Source organism: Dasypus novemcinctus, chromosome 13 (assembly GCF_030445035.2).
Source record: "Dasypus novemcinctus isolate mDasNov1 chromosome 13, mDasNov1.1.hap2, whole genome shotgun sequence".
Taxonomy (NCBI): domain Eukaryota; kingdom Metazoa; phylum Chordata; class Mammalia; order Cingulata; family Dasypodidae; genus Dasypus; species Dasypus novemcinctus.
This window is the reverse complement of record NC_080685.1, coordinates 68568228-68588880: the sequence shown is the minus strand read 5'-3', so window position 1 is coordinate 68588880 and position 20653 is coordinate 68568228. Positions and strand designations below refer to the sequence as shown.

Below are 20653 nucleotides of genomic sequence, written 5' to 3'. Positions count from 1 at the left end.
TTATATATAGCCCTCCAAGGGGGGAGGGAATCAACCCTGCATGCCTTAATGATGTGATCGAATCAAAGCCCTAATCGTAACATAATTTAATCAAAGGCATCTCAGCTGAATCTAATACAATCTAAGGGTGTCACACCCAGAAGGACAGACGAGATTATAAACATCATCAAATATCTTTTTTGGAATTCATAAATAATATAAAACTGCTATACCATATAATAAAATCAATTGTCCGTACTATAATTATTTTTCCTTAGCTTTTTAAAATGCAAATTTTTAAATTAACTTCTTTACTTCTTTGGGCATTCTCTTTCCTCCAAAGCAGCAAACTTAAATCAACTCTATTTACTATCATTGTCATGCAATGTGGAATAGACTTGGATGGAGTTCTGAAGGAATGCACTAATACATACATCTGCCAAAGAAGATCTTAGACCTTAAAATGTCAGTGGATATTAGATATGGTCTTAGTGGTAGTGTTGTATGAAGAAGTCTGGACATTGAGTCAGTAAATTACAGTTCTAAATTTATTATCTGTGCCACCTTGAGCAAGTGCTTCACCTCTTGCAGTCTTTTTTTTTTTAATATCTTAAAATTAACAAGTTAAAATGCACTACAGATTTGAATGCATTCAGAACTGGCTAGATTGCAAAGCAGAGTGAAAGTGGGGAAGCCAGTATTAAATGAGGAACTGGAGCTGAAACTAATGGAGAGAGCAGTGGGGCACATCAGTGGAAAACAAGCTAGGCACCTTAGATCAGAATGCCTGTGGGAAATCAGCCATACTGGAATCTGAAAGGATCTGACAGCAGAACAGAAGGCAAAGGCCTTGAATGGAATGTGCAACTGAGACCAGCCAGATGTTTTTGATATTCATTTGGTACCTACCTGACTGAAAACAATGAGGAGGACTGGGTCATATTTATGATTTTGTGACATACTCTAAGTTACTTTAGCTTGCTGTGTGTTATCTTTCAGATGTAGTTGTGCTTCTTGAGGGCCTTTGTGATGTTCTAGAGCTAAGAGACCCAAGACCTGTCTCATCTTTGTGTTGCTGACACTCATTCAGACAGCAGGCTTGTAGAAGGGACTTATGGGCTTTTGTGGGAGGCACCTGGGACTGGCCCTAACACAGCACTGCATCTTTGACAAAGTTGCCTTTGAAGGTTTCTGTCTGTCAGTACCAGATTTTGTCATATTTGTGCACTTATTTTTCTTCTTTTTTAAAATGCATGAGTTACAAAATTCTACTAGGTTTGAGTTTTGGATGAAAGATATGTAATTTACTTATAAAAGGGATATATGTAACTTACATTATAATGACTACATTAAGAAGAGCTCTTAACTCTAAAAATGTCTTCTTGGGAAACGAACTTTGGCCCAGTGGTTGGGGCGTCCGTCTACCACATGGGAGATCCGTAGTTCAAACCCCAGGCCTCCTTGACCCGTGTGGAGCTGGCCCATGTGCAGTGCTGATGCGTGCAAGGAGTGCCACACAGGGGTGTCCCCCGCGTAGGGGAGCCCCACGCGCAAGGAGTGCACCCGTAAAGAGAGCCGCCCAGCGCGAAGGAGGGAGCAGCCTGCCCAGGAATGGCGCTGCCCACACTTCCCGTGCCGCTGACGACAACAGAAGCGGACAAAGAAACAAGATGCAGCAAAAAGACACAGAAAACAGACAACCAGTGGAGGGGAGGGGAATTAAATAAAATTAAAAAAAATAAAATTAAAAAAATAAATAAATAGAAATGTTCTGCACTTGTTTTGCTTTGCCCAGGTCTTTCTTCTCCAATTTACATCCATGATGGACATTCTCATCAAGTCACTTGTTAAATGTTCCCTTCTACTTAAACCTTCATTGACCACCCTATTTAAACTTGTAATACCCATTCCCACTTGACACTCCAAGTTCAGTGATTTATCTTCATTCCCTGCTTCATATAGGTCTATATAACTTAGCATCATCAAATATATATTTTTTATTGTCTATCCTCCTTTTCATGAAAGCTCCATGAAAAGTCTATGAGGACAGGACATTTTATCTGCTTTTTTCACTGCTGTATCCCCAAGACCAAAACAGTGTTCAGCAAGTAGTAGTCACTTAATACACACTCTGTTAAATGAACAAAATATGACTATGACAGTACCTATAACAAAGTCTTTCATAGAGTCACAGAACCTTGCCACTTCAAGTGTGATTGAAAGGCCAGTGGCATCAGCATCATCTAGGAACTTACTAGAAATGCAAACCCAGCCCAGTTCCAAAGATACTAAATCAGAATTTGCATTTTAACAAACTCCCAGAGCAGGTGCACATAAAATTTTGACCAAAGGTGCAGCATAGGTATTCAACGAATATTTCCTGAATCTACATACAATACACTATACAGCTCTGGGCTAGGAAAATGTAGAACATCTTAGTCTTCCAAGTTCCCTGACTTTCCCTGCAGAATCTACTGTGTCCCAGAGCTCAGCTGTTGGCAACCAGGCCTAGGGCTTGTCTCTTACAGGGCCTCCTCTCTCAGTCTTGGATGCTCCAAATCCTTCCCAAGTTCAGCTCTGAGCTATCAGGCGTAGTCTCCTTAGCCTTAAGCTACCTCCTGGGCCCAGTCTCTTGGAGGCTTCTTGTTTAAGCTTTGGCTGCTAGAGATCCTTGACTCCTCTTTCATATTGCAGGGTCAAAAATGGTGGCTTCCTTTCTTCGTGTGTGTCTCTGTCTATTTAAGACCTAGCAAGAGGACCGAGCCTCAACTTTGAGTCACACCCACTGACATAGTCCAATCAGGAGGGTCTCACACACACAGGAATGGATTAGTTCAAAAACATAATCTTTCTCTTTTGGGGATTCATAAAAGAACTTCATACTGTCACAATCCTTATAGTCTTTTAGAAACTAATGCAGTTTAGGCTAATGTGCAAAGAAAATCCATGACAGAAGGGAGCATTGCGCTTTAGTTGTTTAACATTCTACTAGAGACCATTTGATTCACCTGTAAGAGCACATTCCACAGGACTTATTTATCAGGCCATAAGCTTTAGATAGAAACTCAAAAGGAGATATAAAGAGGACAGGGCATATTAATAAAAAGAATAAAGATTATTTCTCAATTAGTGGGGGATAGCCACCCTCAGTCAGTCCATAAATGAATTGTTTTAAAACTGAATTAAATTGATTAATTGGAGGCTTAAACATTGTATGGGGAAAAGTCGACATTTAAAAAAATTTTTCCAACTCCTACTGCTCAGAAGATTTCTTTCTAAATCCTGTACATGAAAATGTTCAAACAGAAGCATATTTAGAGAAATAAACGATCTTTTTAAATTCTATTCAGACTGGTGTCTATTACTGCATTCAGTCTAGTGCCTATTATTGATCTCAATAGCCTATTTGGGGTCCTGGGCTGGAAGCACTTGACCTGTGAGGTGTGTGGTCTATGGTAACCAAAGACTTCACTGGACATGATTTCTAAAGTGCCCATGCCAAACCAGCTGTAGGGACCCTAAAGCATCTGGGTCATGCTGCTGGAGCTGCCTGGGGCTGGCAAGGGTAGCCAGGCTCCCAAATTGGCTGAAAACTTCTGTGTCTGCCATTTGGCTACTGGGGACATGCTGAAGGCCATGGTGGTTTCTGGCTCAGAGCTGGGAAAAAAGCTGAAGCAACAATAGATGCTGGAAACTGGTGAGCCATGAAATGGTGATGGAGCTGATCCAGAAGAATTTGGAGACCCGTTCATGCAAGAATGGTTTTCTTCTAGATGGTTTCCTTCGGACTGTGAGGCAGGCAGAAATACTCCACGACTTCATGGAGAAGGGGAAAAAGAAGCTTAATTCTGTGATTGAATTCAGCATCTCAGACTCTGTGCTTATCCAGAGAATCATGGGAAGGCTGATTCCCCCCACAAGTGTCCGTACCTACCATGAAGAATTCAACCCACCAAAAGAGCCTATGAAAGATGATATCACTGGGAAACCGTTGCCTGCCAATCAGATGATAATGAGAAGGCCTTGAAAATCCACCTAGATGCTGTACCACACTCAGACCACCCGACTGGTGGAGTATTACAGTAAACAGGGGATCCACTCTGCCATCAAGGCAACCCAGACCTCTGACGTTGTGTTTGTGAGCATCTTAGCAACCTTTTCCAAAACCACATCCTAGTTAACAGAAGGCCAGGCAAGATCGTACCACTGTTCATCACCCCACAGTGACATCCCTGCTCTTAGGTGCTGGACAGAGGGAGGGATGGTCAGGGTAAGGATTGAGAGGGAGGATGTCGAGGCACTCAAGAGGAGCATTTGGAAGAGCAACTGTGCTGTAGTGTGATGATCTTTTTCACATAGATGGTAGTTTTAAAAGATATTAATAAAGGGAAAATTCATTTTTTTGAATACTGTGATTGGAGGGTGTGGGTAGAAATAGGGAGATGCAGTATCATTTCTAAGGAATCATGTTCGCTTGTACTCTTCACTGGTGACATTTTTAAAAGTCAGTGCCCTAAGACCTAAGCTTTTATCTCAGAACCTCATGGATTGCCAGCCCAAGAATGCAGGAAGTCAAACTGTTATCCTGTCTGTCCTATAGTTGGAACAGAAAGAGTTTGACAACTGATCCTGATTTCCCCATACCATGAGATCAAAAAATCATCTCTGCATTTGAGACACTTATGGGTGTATGCTCAGGGAGAGTAACTCACAAATCAAGTTTACAGGAGTCTTGGGGAGGGGAGAGCAGACTGGTCTCACTCTCTTCTCCTGACTTGCCACTGATTTACCAGTTTACCTCTTCTCCTGGATAAACTCTGAAAAGACACCCAATAGTCACCATAATCTCATGCTTCTTCTACCCACAGTGTGGGAAGGGACCATTTTTAATAAATAAACAAATGCCCTAGGTAATATTATCCAAAGGTTGTCCCTTCCATCCTCAAATTCTGTGGCTGAGATCATGCAACAGCACTGAGATATCCTATTTTCAATGAGGTGCCTTTCTTAACTGGCCAAATGCTGCCTTGTTTGGCCCCTAAATCAATAAAGTGTGTTAAAAGATTGTAAAAAAAAAAAAATCAATTTGGCTCATTCCTTGGAGTACTAAGGGCAGAGAAAATGGTAATAATTATAGTACCAAAAATGGTTTAAAGGAAAGAACATGTCAGTATACCAATCAGTCAATCAATACCCTGCTTTAGCTAATGAGATTGGGGCATTGGATAGTAAGAATAGCATCATGTTCTTCTGGGAAAGAAGACCTTTGTGAGAGGTAAGACAAGATTGCCAAGTCAGTTCTGGTGGAGAGCTCTGTGAAAAGTGGAGCGTGCCCTGCGTTGAGGGCCTTGTGCAGATGTATTCATATTTCCATTTTAATACTAACTGTTGATGTATGTGTGCATCTCTTGGCTGTACCATAGGAAAACATTGTTAAATAATTCAATGGAAACATATGTTCTTACTAATATATCTGTATAAATCTGATAAAGAATTCTCTTAGAAGCATTGTACTTACTGTGCCTTTCTGCCTTATGTCTCATTTTAAATTGAGCATTAAGGGAATGCAGTATTTGTAACTGCCAATATCTCTAGAGGTCTGTTCCTACTTTTGTCTTTTATGAAATTTTTGTCCCCAACAAATTAAGGAATACTTTTTTCCCCTGATTGAATTAGTGTCATATATTCTTGGTTATCATAATACTTGTGGCTTTGGGACTTTGAACTGGTAAATATTCATGATGTATGAAAAAGCATGATACATTCTGTGTGTCTTAACCACCTAAAACTGTATGCTCAGTTGTGTATATACACATACACATGACATAGAAGTATTTGTCAAATGGTAAACTGTGATTCTAAATGACTTTTGTGTTCTTTGCTTCTTGTGTTTTTTAGTTTTCTATATTGTACAATTAAAAGTTTGAAAAAAAATGTTATTTCAAAAACTTGGGAAAGAAAAAAGAAATAGCTGGTCTGTGAGCCTGAGGGAGAAATTGCCAATGAGGAACTGGGTACAACAGAGGAAATCTCTTTCCAGAAGTATACATGGCTGACTTTCTCTGCACATCCAATAACACTCTGGGTATTGCTTAAACTCAAGGACTATAAAAGACTTGAAAACTGAACTGTATAAAAACATTGTCTTTTATAAGATAGTTCCATATTTTTACAAGTTTATTTTCACATTTGTCCATTTTCTTATTTCTTTTTTTCTCAAAATATTTCCTAAACACATATAATATGACAAGTAAGCATTATGGCAAATTTTAATGTTTAATTTCAGTGATGAAGTGGGCTAGAAAAAATAAGCAGATCAGTAAGTTGGAAAGTATAGGTTCTTTTCTTAGTTAAGCCTTTGGGACTAATCTTCATGTTCTATATTTATATCTTCTTTTATTAAACAAGTCTTTCTCCTAAAAATGTCTAGTTAGTTTTCAATTACACAATTGTACAAGTGATCCATGATCTGTTTTAAAAGGATAGGCATGTGCAATAAATAATAATTATGCAATGCATATTCAAACCTAGAATTTTATGATCTTACCAGTGTGATTTTATACTCATTAACAATATCTGGGTGGCAGATTTGGCCCAGTGGTTAGGGTGTCCGTCTACCACATGGGAGGTTCGCGGTTCAAACCCCGGGCCTCCTAGACCCATGTGCAGCTGGCCCATGCACAGTGCTGATGTGCACAAGGAGTGCCGTGCCATGCAGGGGTGTCCCCCGCATAGGGGATCCTCACAGCAAGGAGTGCTCCCCGTAAGGAGAGCTGCCCAGCGCGAAAGAAAGTGCAGCCCACCCAGGAATGGTGCCGCACACACAGAGAGCTGACACAACAAGATGACACAGCAAAAAGAAACCACAGATTCCCATGCTGCTGACAACAACAGAAGTGGACAAAGAAGATGCAGCAAAATAGACACGGGGGGGGGGGGGATAAATAAATAAATAAATCTTAAAAAAATATATCTGTAATTTTCTAAAACTCTAGGCTAAATAACTTCTACACTTGAAGGTAGAAATATGTCAACTGTGAGATACAAGAATTATTTTACAAATTTTTATTCATTTTCAGTTATCACTTTTTCCCTTGAATGATTTGTTAATGGATTTTGTGCTCCAGAAAATTGGCTCACACTTTTGGGGGATTGGAAATCCAAATTCTGTGGGCAAGCCAAAGCTGGAATCTTAAAAAAGGTGATTCTGACATCTAGCACATCTGAACAATGTACTATGTAGGGTAAGCTGTAAGCTTGAAATTCTGATAAGAGTAAAGTTGCTAAATATGGCTGACTGAAGAATATACAGAGAATCTTCTTTCTAACTTCTGAAATTTTCAGTTCTCACTTTAAGACCTCCAACTGATTAAATAGTCACCCTCATTGCTGAGGGCAATCTCCTTTGTTCTTTTTAAGTGAAATCAGCAGTAGATACAATAAACTGATTAATTATATAAATCCACCTAAAATACACCATAACAATTGGGCCAGTTCTTGCTTGACTCAAAAACTAGATGCCATAACCTAGCCAAGTTCAAATACGAAATTTATCATCACATTGAGTAAGATTGCCCCATGGTCCAAGTTCATCTTAAGGAAAATGAATTTGGCAGAGTATGAGATAGCTTGGGAAAGGGAAAGATGAGATTCATTCATTTATTAAAGAAATACCTGTGGAGGTTTGTGAGGTGCTTGGCACTGCTCTGCTATATGGTACATAGAAAGAGCAACATGTATAATCTTATCAAGATATTTAAGTGAATCTTTTTTCCATGAATATTTCAGCAGTTCTATGTTCAGATTAATACTACTGGCTTTATGAATCATTCCAGAGAAGGTAAAATTCTTTCTGATAGGTTTGCAAGATACCCATGTAACCCCATCTATGGAAATAGAACATCTATATGAAGGTAAATGGATATAGCTACCGTGTATATGGAATTCCTCCTTTAATGTGATTGTAGTTGTGTAGTACACACACTACCATCTTCATCCTGCCAACAGAGGTTCTTCAGATTCATTGAGAAAATGTTATAACCTTACCAGTGTTTCTCTACTGGGTCCATTGTTCTAGGACTACTATGACTGCAGTTCTCTACTGGGTGGGTCATAGTTTTGATAGCTTTGCAAGTCTTCCCTGTCATAGCCCTAATCTAACCTCTGATTGCTTTTCATATACACCATACTAATTTCCTTCTGTCAGAGCTATCTCCCACGGTGTTTTTTGGGCTCTCATTAAACACACCTTCAAGTCTTTAAAACAAATGATTTTCTCCTCCTGCCACTTGTGAAAGTTTATGTTAGACTTATACTAGTTTTAGTTACAGTCCTTATCTTACAAGACTAATAATACCTTTTAGCCCTCAACCCCTTGTAATTATTCTTCCATTGCTGAAGCACTCCACAAGTATCCCTCATAGCAGTAACTCTGTATATGTTTCTCACTTTAAATTCTGAGCCTCATGAGAACTTACTTTATATCCACAGCCTTGTTCATGCTATTACCTTCTGCCTAAAACAGCCTTTCCCTCACTGCTTACATAATCAACTCCTTCATCCTTCAGCCCTCAGCACAAATGTCACTTTCTCAGGTAAGACTGCCCTGCCCCACCAGACTAGATTAGGTCCCATACCACATGTTTTCATAGGGTGTTGAAATCCATGGCATTTATCCCACTGTGTAATTTTATATCTCTGTGACTAATTTCTACCTTTCTCATTCAAGAGTAAGCTACATAGGGACTAGGATTAGGTCTATTTCATCATTGCAACTGCAACCAAGTATAGTACCTGGCACAGAGCACGTGCTGAATAAATCAGGGGAAAAAAGAATGAATAGATACCATACCTTCACTCGCAGGATAGCCGGAAGTCAGGAGCCCCCTTTCACTTTATCACGGTTAAGAGCCTGGGGGCTATGGGTTTAAATCCTGGCCCCACTATTTGCAAGTTGGGTGGTAAGAGACAAACTATTTAATTTTTCTGTGCCTATTTTCCTCAGCTGAACAAGGGGAATAATAAAAGTTTTACAATAGAGGGTTGCTGTGAAGAATAAATGAGTCCCTCGTGCTTAATAAGCACTAGTCAAGTGCATGCCATACCACATCTCTTATTGTGGAATTATCATGGCCACTGAATTCAACTGTTGATATTCAGATAATTACCCTGGGCTTGTTTCAATATAATTATTTTATCTATGTATTACATATGGATGCAGAGATTTTAACTGCTATAGATATTTTTCAAACATGAGGGGAGCTAATATGAGCCAACAGGCACAGAACCAGAGTAAAACTATGAAAGGAACCTGGAATTTCAATGACAATATGAGTCCAATTCATTAGTCAATACTGGATCTGCTTTATTTCTCAACTTCTTGACATGTGATATGAAATTTCCCCATGTAAAATTTACTTTAAATTAGGCCTTATATAACATTCAGCCAGAAAAACTCTCTGTCTGATATAGTTGGATCAATGTAGCCATCTACTTTCTGATAATTTCTACCTCCATGTTGTTGAAACCTGTGGAAATACTGACAGCATACATAGTAAGTGTCACCTAGTTTGTTGTCTCTATTTCCATTTGGACTCATTATTCCTCTTTACAATCTTTCTAGGTTTTTCCAATCTTCCCTCTTCTGGTCTCCTTCACAGTTATTGAGTGTTTGCTTATTACGATTCTTTATGTATCTCCTCCACTAGAATATAAACTACATGAAAAGCAACTACCTAATTCCCCTTTGCATGGCCAAGGGATAGTAGTGCATCAGATGTACAATAAAGCAAATAGTATGAATGAATGAGTCCAGTCTATAAATCAGAAATGATGGATTGTCTATTTTATAGATACTCTAATTTGGTGATGATGAAATTATGGAGGATGTGTTTCTTGTGATTCGCTACTCATTTTCTGTAGCATGTATTGCACTGACATGGAAAACAATTTCAGAAAAAATAATTCAGAGATACAGTGAATAGCTTGAAGGAGTAAGTTATAATATTAAGAGGAATATAAGGCACTCTAAAATCCTTAGGTATGTCACTTCTTCATTAGAGAATAAGAGCATCCACCTCAATTGGCTATTGTGAAAATCTGGAGGAATTGTACAAGTAAAATACTTAGAAATACAGTAAGCACTCAAGGGTTGTTAGCACTAATTATTACCATGTGAAAAGTTAAGTACCGTCCTTTCTTTAATTCTATTGATAATGCCACAAGGAGATTATCCTCATTTCCGTGGTACTGGTGAAGAAAGTGAGGCTCAGAAAAATCAACAAATGGTTCAATGACATACCCCAAATAACTAGTGCCATAAGCGTTCATACCCACTGTTGCAGTTCACAATTATTTGTAAATCCCATTAGATTTAGCAGACATGTCTTGATTAAATTACCTGTTAAGATTAGGGCTTTGGTTTGACCATGTCAGTAGAGCATGACTCAGATTGAGTCCTCACCCCCTTGGCCTGATATAAATGGACACTCAAGAAGACACACAAAAAGAGAGAACTAGCTCTGTCATGTTTGATCCTGATGAACCATAAGCCTGATAGTTTGCAGCTGAAGAGAACAGAGCAGCTGAGCACCTGAGAAGGTCCAGAAAGAAACAAGCCCAAAGCCAGAGACTGATATAGGAGGCCCTGAATAATCAGGCAGAGATCGCCTGCCATCTTACTTCAACACATGATACTGGCTTTGGTGAGAAAGCACCTCTAATGATGCCTTGAGTTGTTCTTTCCAGGGCCTTGGGACTGTACGCTTTTACCCCAAATAAATATCCTTTATAAAAGCTAACAGATTTCTGGTACTTTGCATCAGCACCCCTTTGGCGCACCAATACACCCATGTATGCACAACTCCAAGATTCTGTTTCTACCATGCCAGAGTGTAAATAGACAATGAGATGCATGTAGTAATAGATGTGCAATCACTTCAAATGGAGTGAATTTCTCCTGTAAATTGTATATTGAAAGAGCGAACTATATGTAATGAAGACATAAATATACATTTTCAAGAAATCGAAATATTCTGGAAGATCAAAATAAAATGTTTCATTAATCTTCCTCTCTTATTTGATTATGTTGACTTAAGCTTACAGCTATTTCTTAGACTTACAACCAAATTGGTAATTTACTGAGAGCTGTTGTAACTCATGTGTTAGTCTCTCCAATTTAAGCAGCAATGGTATGTACCTTTTATATACTAAGATAAACTCTACGTTCTTATCTGGGAGTCTGTGTCAGCAATCATTTAGATCACTAGAATATAAGGTTTGCTGATGTGAGCAAGTTCAAAGCTAGTTAATTGCATCAAATTTTTAAGTGAAAAACATCTTCTTTACAACCCTCAAATATCATCAAGGAGGAGGCTATGTAGATATTTGAATGCTTTTTATGCAGTTCTGTGGTAACAAAACTGCTGACCTAGTTGTTCTTTCATCAGCTCAGGCTAAACCCAAACTGAAGAAAATAAAAGATAAATTTTGAATCTTTAGGAAAACACCCAGATGACATCTCTGCAAGGAAGGCAGCTTTGAATAATAAAGACTTTTGTACAGGCTTTCACTTTTTTCATGTACAAAAGCTAAATCCAAACATTATGCAAAAGGAAATTGAATGCTTTTTTTTCCCCAAGATGTAATAAATTGTTTTGGATGAATCAGTCTTGAAATCTGCTATGATCGGTAAATGGAAAATGAGTTCTTCATTATTTTTCTATGACTTTCTCTATAACAACCAAGTGTACAAGTGTATTTATTAGTTACTATGATATATTTATATTTCTCTGACCATCCTAAAATAAGATAGTCAAATAATTTTTCTCCATAAAGAAGAAAGTAAATTAATGGATCTATTTACAATAATAATTGACTTTGGAAAAATAGGGCTTTATACCTTATGTGAAGCTCTTCACCCCTGTTTAAAACAGAGGACGTGGCCATGAAAATTAAACTCCTTTAAGAACCTTTTTCTATAACCGAAAACTTAACATTTCTTTCATTTCTAAAACTGGTAATATTGAAACTGCCTCTCTTGCAAACTAAATATCCTGCATTTCTCATTTGTGTAACTGGTGAGAGTTTTGAAACAGCACTCTCTTCTATCTTACTCCAATGCATCTCCTCTCTTTCATTTCTCATTCCATTATGTTCTGTATCCTATATCCATTACTTCATTGAAATTGATCTCATTAAAGTCACTGAAAATCTCTGATTTTTGAAATCCAAGGACCCCTCTTTGGTTTTCAGCCTAACCTTTGTAATATTACTACTACAGGGACCGAGTATACTCCTGGATAACCTGGATATCTCTGGCTGCTCTTTATCTTTCCATTCATTTAAAACGCATTCATTAAATGGCTTATGTGATGGTTGATTTCATGTGTCAATGTGTGCAGGTTATGATGTTCAGGTCCTTGGCCAAGCAAGCACTGACCTGCTTGTAACTGTGAGGATATTTCCTGGATTTAAATCTTTAGTCAGTTAATTGCATCTATGGCTGATTTTATCTAGAATCAACAAAGGAGATTGCCTTCAGCAATGAGAGAAGTCTCATCCAATCAGTTGAAGGTCTTAAAGGGAGATCTGAGGACTTCAGCTCAGAAAGAATTTCTATCAGCCAGTCGGTTTCTCCTAGGGAATTCATCATCACCTTCATGAGTTTCCAACTTGTGGCTTTTCCTGGGGAATTTAACAGCATCCTCTTGAATTTCCTACGGATTTTGAATTTACCAATCCCCGTGGGTGTGTGATCCAATTCTATAATAAATTTCTTAGTATTTAAATATATCTCTTAGTATTTACATATAAATGCATATACTGTCTGTTTTGTTCTCTGGAGAATGCTGACTAATACAGCTACTCTGTCAGTAAATGTGGTGGACACCAATGACAAATAAAGAATGGCTCCAACACTTTCAGTGTGTAACTGAAAACCTAACAATAAGTAATTATGATATAATATATAACTGCTATAAAGGTAGAATATACATAGGTCAATGGGTGCATAGAAGAATCAGCCTCTGTTTCCCTCTTAGAACTACTTTCCCTTCATGATTTCAGTCACTTGCATCATTTCAATATTTATTTGCATTATGAAGCTTGCTATTCTTTTTTCTTCTCCTAAGAATATTCTTTGTCCTCTAAATATGTTTTCACAATTAGTATTTAACATCACAACTGGATGTATTGTAGGCATCTTAAAGTGAGCATGCCATTCATGATTTTTAAGAAGAAACATTACTCTTAATCTAGAATAGAAGGAAATTTCTTCCACTAGATAAAATATATCTACCCAAATCCACATTCTGAAAACCACTGTGGAAAAGAAAACAAACTATGCCATCAGTCAAATTAAACAAATAGGATGTGGGTAGCCAATTTTTTTTAAAAAGTTGAAATGGTCAATTAGTATTCAAAACCAAAGTCCACTTCACTGGTAATCAGGAAAATCAAATTAAAATCACAGTAAGATATCTAGCATATGTCTTCTATCAACTGACATAAATGAGTAATTGTATGCTAATATTGATAGTACAAGTTTTTGCATATATGAGACATGCTTTCATAGGAGCATAATTTGAAGATAAAAATATAAATTTTCATATTATTTGGATTCAGAATTCCACCTCCATAATCTACCTTAAAGCAATAGTTCATGTATCCACAATGGTATTATTGCAGAAAGGTTAGAAATGACAATTAAATATATCCTGGAAAAATGTCTACCCATAATACGACAGATATAAAATGCTAAATAATAAGCCTAAAAAGGAAATACATTGCTTGCAAGTTCAATAAAGTGAAAAAAATCCAAAGGTTGATCAAAAAGAAAATGGCCAAATAAGTGATGGTCTGTAGTCATTTATAAAAAATGAGAGAGGAGTGGTTGTAGTTCAGTGGTTGAGCATCTGTTTCCCATGTACAAGGTCCTGGGTTCAATTTCTGGTACCTCCTTAAAACAAAAAAGAGAAAGAGAGAGAGATTTCCACATAAAATGTGCAATAATTTCCAAAACATATTGTTAAATCATTTTATCATGGCATCCACAGAAAACAAATTTTATGTGTTTCTACGATACTAGAGAGTGCAATTCCAGAAAACAGAAGTGAGTAGGAAGGTGGAAGGGCCAACACTAGGATTTGGTGTTGTCCCCAGTCTGTAATTACCTGATTTCCAGGGACAGGATTCCCAGAGGAACAGCTACTTCTCAGAACAAGAAAATTCGTCCTGGGGATGAAGGCAGATTTTATCCACATACCAAAGTTTCCCCTCACAAGTTCCAGTCCCTCTGTACTCCTGAGACAAATATGCGGGCACCTTGAGAGACCTGCTTCAATGGAGGGATCAACCAAGAAGCCAAGAGCTGAAGTAGGCAGGACATGAGGACTGTTGAGCTGTGCTTGCATGGAGCTGGTGGTCATCCACCAGAGTGCGTCACCTCAGTGAGTAGGAGATATGGGGCCAAAGGCCCAGGAGAAAAATGAGACTTGAGAGGACCATAGTGGTGCAGAAGATTTATCTGATACAAAAAATGCAATGTTTGTGTGAGTGTGTTGGAGGAGTAACTTAGGTTCCAGATGCATGCTCATCTAACTTGAACAGTGCTCACCTCCCGGAAGGAGAGTGGAATACATTTGCTCTATATGCTTTGTCAACTGAATTACTTTATAGATTTTTTGTACTATTTCAATGCAATTATATTTGTAAAGGGACAGATTATAAAATTTCATATATTCAGTTTCTAACGGTAGGACAGATTAGGTCAGCTCTAATTATAAAGTCAGTATATCTAAAACTTAGTATATCGCCCCCCCCCCACTTCTGTTTTTTAGCTACTGGTATTATTTATAGAATCAGCCCCCCAAAATGGAAACCTAAGTAACAGTCCCATTTCTCCCTTTCTTTCTTACACTATATGAAATCAGTAACTATTATCTGTTGCTTTTCTCTCTTGAATATACTTTATTTTCACTGTCATGATTTGTCACCTTGTCTGCCTTCCATTTAGTATCTGGTCAAGCTCTTTCTCCATGTTCTTTGTCCTAAAACACCAAACTGATTAGATTATCCCCTGTGTAAAATCTACCAGAACTTTCTTTTTCTTTCATCTATTCAATATATATTCTATCCTTAATATAGCATACAAGGCTTTCCTACTTTCAGTGGACACCCTTCCAGAAATGTCTGTATATACATATATACATATATACATATATACATATAGATAGACACACAGACACACACAAACACAAACACACACATATGCATGCACTCAGACACATACACAGAATTCCACATCAGTGGGATGGTTACAACATGCTCAAAGGGATGATACATAGCTAGATCATTTTGCTATATTATATGCTATATATTTATAAATTTTTATTCATGCCATCTTGCATTGTTCAAATAATTGGCAATAGCTAATTTGTCAAACTTTCCTCAAAATCATTCATAGTTTTTGCTTTCATTGAACTATGTTACAGATAAACATAGAAATACATGAGATTCAGTTTTACAGATTGCCTTAATTTATTTAACTAATTCCCTATTAATAGCCATTTAGTTATTGCCAATATTCTTACTATCACAAATTTTACTGTGATGACTGTGGATCATTCTCCCAATGATATTCTCTAAGTATTTTTAAATAATTTAATAAGATTATCATATGCATGAAACTAGCAAACAAATACATGATGGGTCAAAGCAGATGTTTATAAAGTCATTTAAATGAGCCAGCCTAGCTCCAATTCCAGGGGATTGATACCAGATTGCTTGTGTTTATAAATTTAAGGAAATGAGTTACTCAGAAAGGACTGGCACTGGACAAGAAAAATTCAGACGTTTCTTTACTTCTCTATGTCTTAATTTCACATGTGAAAAATGGAGCCTAATAATAGTGTCTGTCCCATAGAAACTGGGAAATAGAAGTTAGCAGGAGCAATGTGTTGGCTAAAATGCCCAAAAGAAAATCAGTCATGGCCACTACTTATTTCAGGTACATTTCAATTACAATAGCAACAGCCACTACCGTTACTACATTGATTATGGATTGTGCTCCAAGCACTGCACCAATTACTTGTAAACACACATGCACACACATACACACACACATACACACTTGAGCATCACAAAAACCCAGTATGTTAGAGTTATTTTCATTTTACAGACAAGGTAAATGAGACTGCAAGTTATTAGGTATCTTGACCAAGGCCAAGCAATTACTGAGCGATGGAAACAAAATTTAACTTACATTGTGTCTGATTTCAAAGTCTGCTCTTAAATGTTCATGATTGCTCCAGGCTATTATAGCATAACTGATCAGCATTAGCTAGTCCCTATGACAAATTCCTTCAATATTTACTAATAATATTGAATTTCTAAGCCTAGGAGGCTAGGAATTATATCCTGGAACCTGTTAATCACCCGAAAGTGCTCACACCTCTCTGGGGGTTGGGAGTGCCAGCTGTCTCATGCATGAAATAGCAACCTGTCTCTTTCCCTTTGCCATAATGATCACTTTCTGCAAGAATAATCGTTAAGAGTGTTGACTCCAGAGTCAGAGCCCTGTAAGTGAATCCTGGCTTCACCATTTACTGTTTGCATGACCTAGGGCAAGTTCATTTACTTCCGTGTGTTTCAGTTTTCTCATTTGTCAATGGGGTCCTATAGAAATCTCTACCATATAGTGTTTTTTTAATTTTTAATTTATTTCTTTCCCCTACCCCGGTTGTCTGTTCTCTGTTTCCATTCGCTGTGTGCTCTTCTGTGACTGCTTCTATGCGGCGGCTTGCTCGGTCGGTAGAGGTGGGGTCTGGCTGCGGACGAGGGGTCGGTCCAGCTCTGGACGAGGGGTCAGTCCCGCTTGGGACGAGGGGTCCGGCAGCAGACGAGGGATTGGTCTCACAAGGGGTTGCGCGGTTCGGCTGACGGGGTCGCCCGGCGAAGCCAGCGACGAAGGGGTCGCCCAGAGAAGCAGGCGACGAACTGGGGACAAGGGAGGCCAGGCCCTTGTCGGGGGCTCTCAGGACTGGAGGGCGCACGGCAGAAGAACTACCGCGGAGACAAGGTAAACACGCAAGTCCACTTTATTGAGGGAGAGGCAACAGTTTTATAGGGGCTGGGGAAGGCTGATTGGTCAAAGCCACGCCCTGTTCTGATTGGTTGCCGGCAAAAGGTCAGTGGGCGGTACTGGACGGGGGAGGGGTGGTGGTTAGGGATTGGCTGTCACTGTTGCTGGGGGAAGGGGCAGGGTTTAGGGATTGGTGGCTGCTGTTGCTGGGGTGGAGGGCAGACTTGAGTTTCCCGCCCACGCCTGGCTGTTGCTGCTGTGGGGGGGGGGGAGGGCAGACTGGATTTTTCCGCCCACACCTGGCTGTTGCTGCTGTCGGGGGAGGGGAAAAGGGCAGACTGGAATTTTCCGCCCTGCGCCTGCGCAGGGAGAAAGAAGAAGGGTGCCGCCCCACAGGCATCGTGTGGCGCCATCCGGGAGGAGGGGCGGCCGTGGAAGCATGGCTGCTGAGAAGGGGAGACCCGAGGGCACTCTGCGCCCATGCCGAGCTTCCTTCAGGGGTGGCGGTGAGTCCGACCAGCCACCCTATTATGGGGGCAGCGGCTTGGCCTGCCGCGGCTGCTCCCCCGCCAGGCCAGCAAACCACACTTCAGCCCGAGGGGTGACCGCACTTCTATCCTTATCAGAGGCACTGAGAATCTGTGTTTCTTTTTGTTGCATCATCTTGTTGTGTCAGCTCTCCGTGTGTGTGGCACCATTCTTGAGCAGGCTGCACTTTCTTTCGGGCTGTGGCTCTCCTTATGGGGCACACTCCTTGCGCGTGGGGCTGCCCCACATGGGGGACACCCCTGCGTGTCAGGGCACTCCTTGCACACATCAGCACTGCGTATGGGCCAACTCCACATGGGTCAAGAAGGCCCGCGGTTTGAACCGGGGACCTCCCATGTGGTAGGTGGACACTCTATCCATTGGGCCAAGTCTGCTTCCCTCTACTGTTGAAGTGAGGTTTAAATGAACTAACAATTGAACTAGAGCAATACCTGGCACATAGTAAGCACTTAGTTTAATAATTACTCACCATAATTATCTTCATCATCATCATCATTTCCTCTGTGAATTGTCCTCCAACTCATTTGTTGTTATTCTCTCTACTTTCAGATATCTGTCAAAGTTACTTGTGTTGAAATGGCATTTTGCAATATATCTATGTACCCTCCTAGACTGTAAGCTCCTCAAAAGCAGAGAATTGATTCTTATCATGCTTTGAATTTATAGCACCCAACTCAATTGCTGGAACATACTAGGTGCTTCATAAACATCAGTGGAATAGTGAGTGAATGATGTGAGATAAATTGATTCCTTGTTCCATTTATGTATAACCTAGCTATCCTTTAAACTCAGCTCAAGTTCTTCTCCTTCTGGCTATTCCAGTTCCATTCACGTGATTGCTTTGCTATTTTGTTTTAATATATTGTCATGCCACTCTACATTTGCAAATGATGGCACATAGCTAACTTATAAATCTTTCTTTAAAACCATGCATGATCTATGCCTTGAAAGTCACTATTAATTTGATAATAGTTAATTTTACCACTATTTTACCTGGTCTGTTCCCATTCTTTTCATCTCCAACTCAGTTTATATATGCATTCCTCAGGAAAGATTTCAATACCTTCAGACCAGAGGGGCCTCCTTATGTTACCTTCTCATAGCATGCTGTGCTTATTATAATTGCCATGAAAATTATTTATATAATTGTTTGTTTAAGGTTCATCTCATCCTCTGCACTGCAGTCTTCAGGAAGAGAAGGGGAATTGCTTGGTTTACTCTTTTCTGTACCTCTAAAGGCAAGTACAGAAGCTGTACGTGAGGATTTCCAATATATTGTCATTAATTATATGTTCCTTAGAGCCATGTCTTTTACTTGTCTATTCTTACAGTACCTTAAACATAATAAGTAATTAGTAAACTATTGTTAAATGCTTGACAGAAATGATGCCTTGCCTAATGCAAATAACAACCTTCAAGATTTATTTTTGTTTTGTTTTGTTTTTCTCAGAACTTTGAGTCTACGAAACTCTAAATTGGTAATAGAGTTTGGAAATTCTGCCATTCACTACCCACTAACTTGAAAAGAGGACTTCTAAAAAAGGAAAATACTGAAAATAACTGTATCCTTGGTGAAGTCCATGTAGACATTTAGACCAGCAATAATATGCTAGCACATTGTAACCTAATATATTAATATACTTCATAGGAAAATCACTGTTTTTCTAAATTGCTAAGTAAAACTTAAGGAATTTAAATATAATGTTAACTAATAATTTCTTTTATAACAACAAGAATTTAATTAGTTGCACAGGACTATTTATGCTGAAACAATGCATGGGCAAAAAGGCTATGTCTACCTATTTATTTTGCATTCTATTAAATAAAGAATAGCTTGAGAGAAAGATTCATACATAGACTTAAGATTAGTTTATTAAAATTCATTTACTATAGTCATTAATTTATAAATAGTTGTTATAACATGGACAGTAATTCAATTACCTCAGCACTTTGATTTAGTATTTAGAAACTGAAAATTCTGAAATATACCTATAATTTTTAAAATGAAGCATGAAAATGATTAAAAAGATAATCAATATAATGAATAAATATAGCTCACTGAAGGAAAAGCTTCACAGAAATGCTTTAATCTTGGAAAAATATCACAACTGTCCAATTAAATGTACATAATCAAGTTCTATAAAGAAAAATGAATAGAAGACTAATATATGTTTCTATTAAAAACTCTCTTTAGCTGATATTATTAGGTTAGAAAATACATTTTCATACTGAGATCTGATTGTCTTGATTCAGAAATAAAATATATCATCACTATTTAATGACAAAGGGTTTTATAGAATCCTGCATTTTCCAAGCCCTTTTTGTTTCACTGTATATTTTACCTACAGTAATTAGAAATACATATCAATAAAATAACATGCATGGAGTCCTAATTTCCTGATTGTGAAATGAAGAACTGATTTCTGTCTCATTAAAATTGAATACATTACAGTAAACTTCTCTAAGAATAAAGTTTATTATTACAAAAAACATTGAGTATGTCCTTTCCTTTGATCAGATATGCTTGTTACTTACCTAGAATTCATGGGGCAAAGAAAATTCTATGATCTGTAATTTAAAATAGATCCATTGACCAACTGATTTGGAGTTTAGAAGCATTGGGTAATTATAGGAAAGCCTTCTGGAGGGAGGGGGAAGGAGATGACAATCTAGACTGGTATAGGAACAAACTAGTAAATTCTTAAAATTAGTGTAGCCAAAAAAAGAATATCAAAGCCAGGTGCTCAGTTTACATGATGCCAAATACATATTGTCTGTGACCCTACTTACTCCAGATAGCCCCTTTGGGTGGTCCACTTTTATAATTTATGCAAAACTGTGCTAGATGATAGGAATAGTTGGTAGAATCTGGGAGATCAATGTTAGAGGAGGAGACTCACACATCCTCTTACCACTAGCCAATGAGTTGAGCTATTGACTGGTAAGGCCATCTGGGATCATCCACTAATAACTCTGTTTGCCATCACATGCTCCATGAGAAGAAGCATTAAAGGACCACAGTGGCCAGGGGAGAACTGTCATGCT

General features: G+C 38.5%; 1 pseudogene; it reads left to right on the top strand.

Moving 5' to 3' along the window:
• The first annotated feature begins 3534 nt into the window (after positions 1-3534).
• On the top strand, positions 3535-4156 carry LOC101440061 (adenylate kinase 2, mitochondrial pseudogene; annotated as a pseudogene).
• The last annotated feature ends 16497 nt before the right edge of the window (positions 4157-20653 follow it).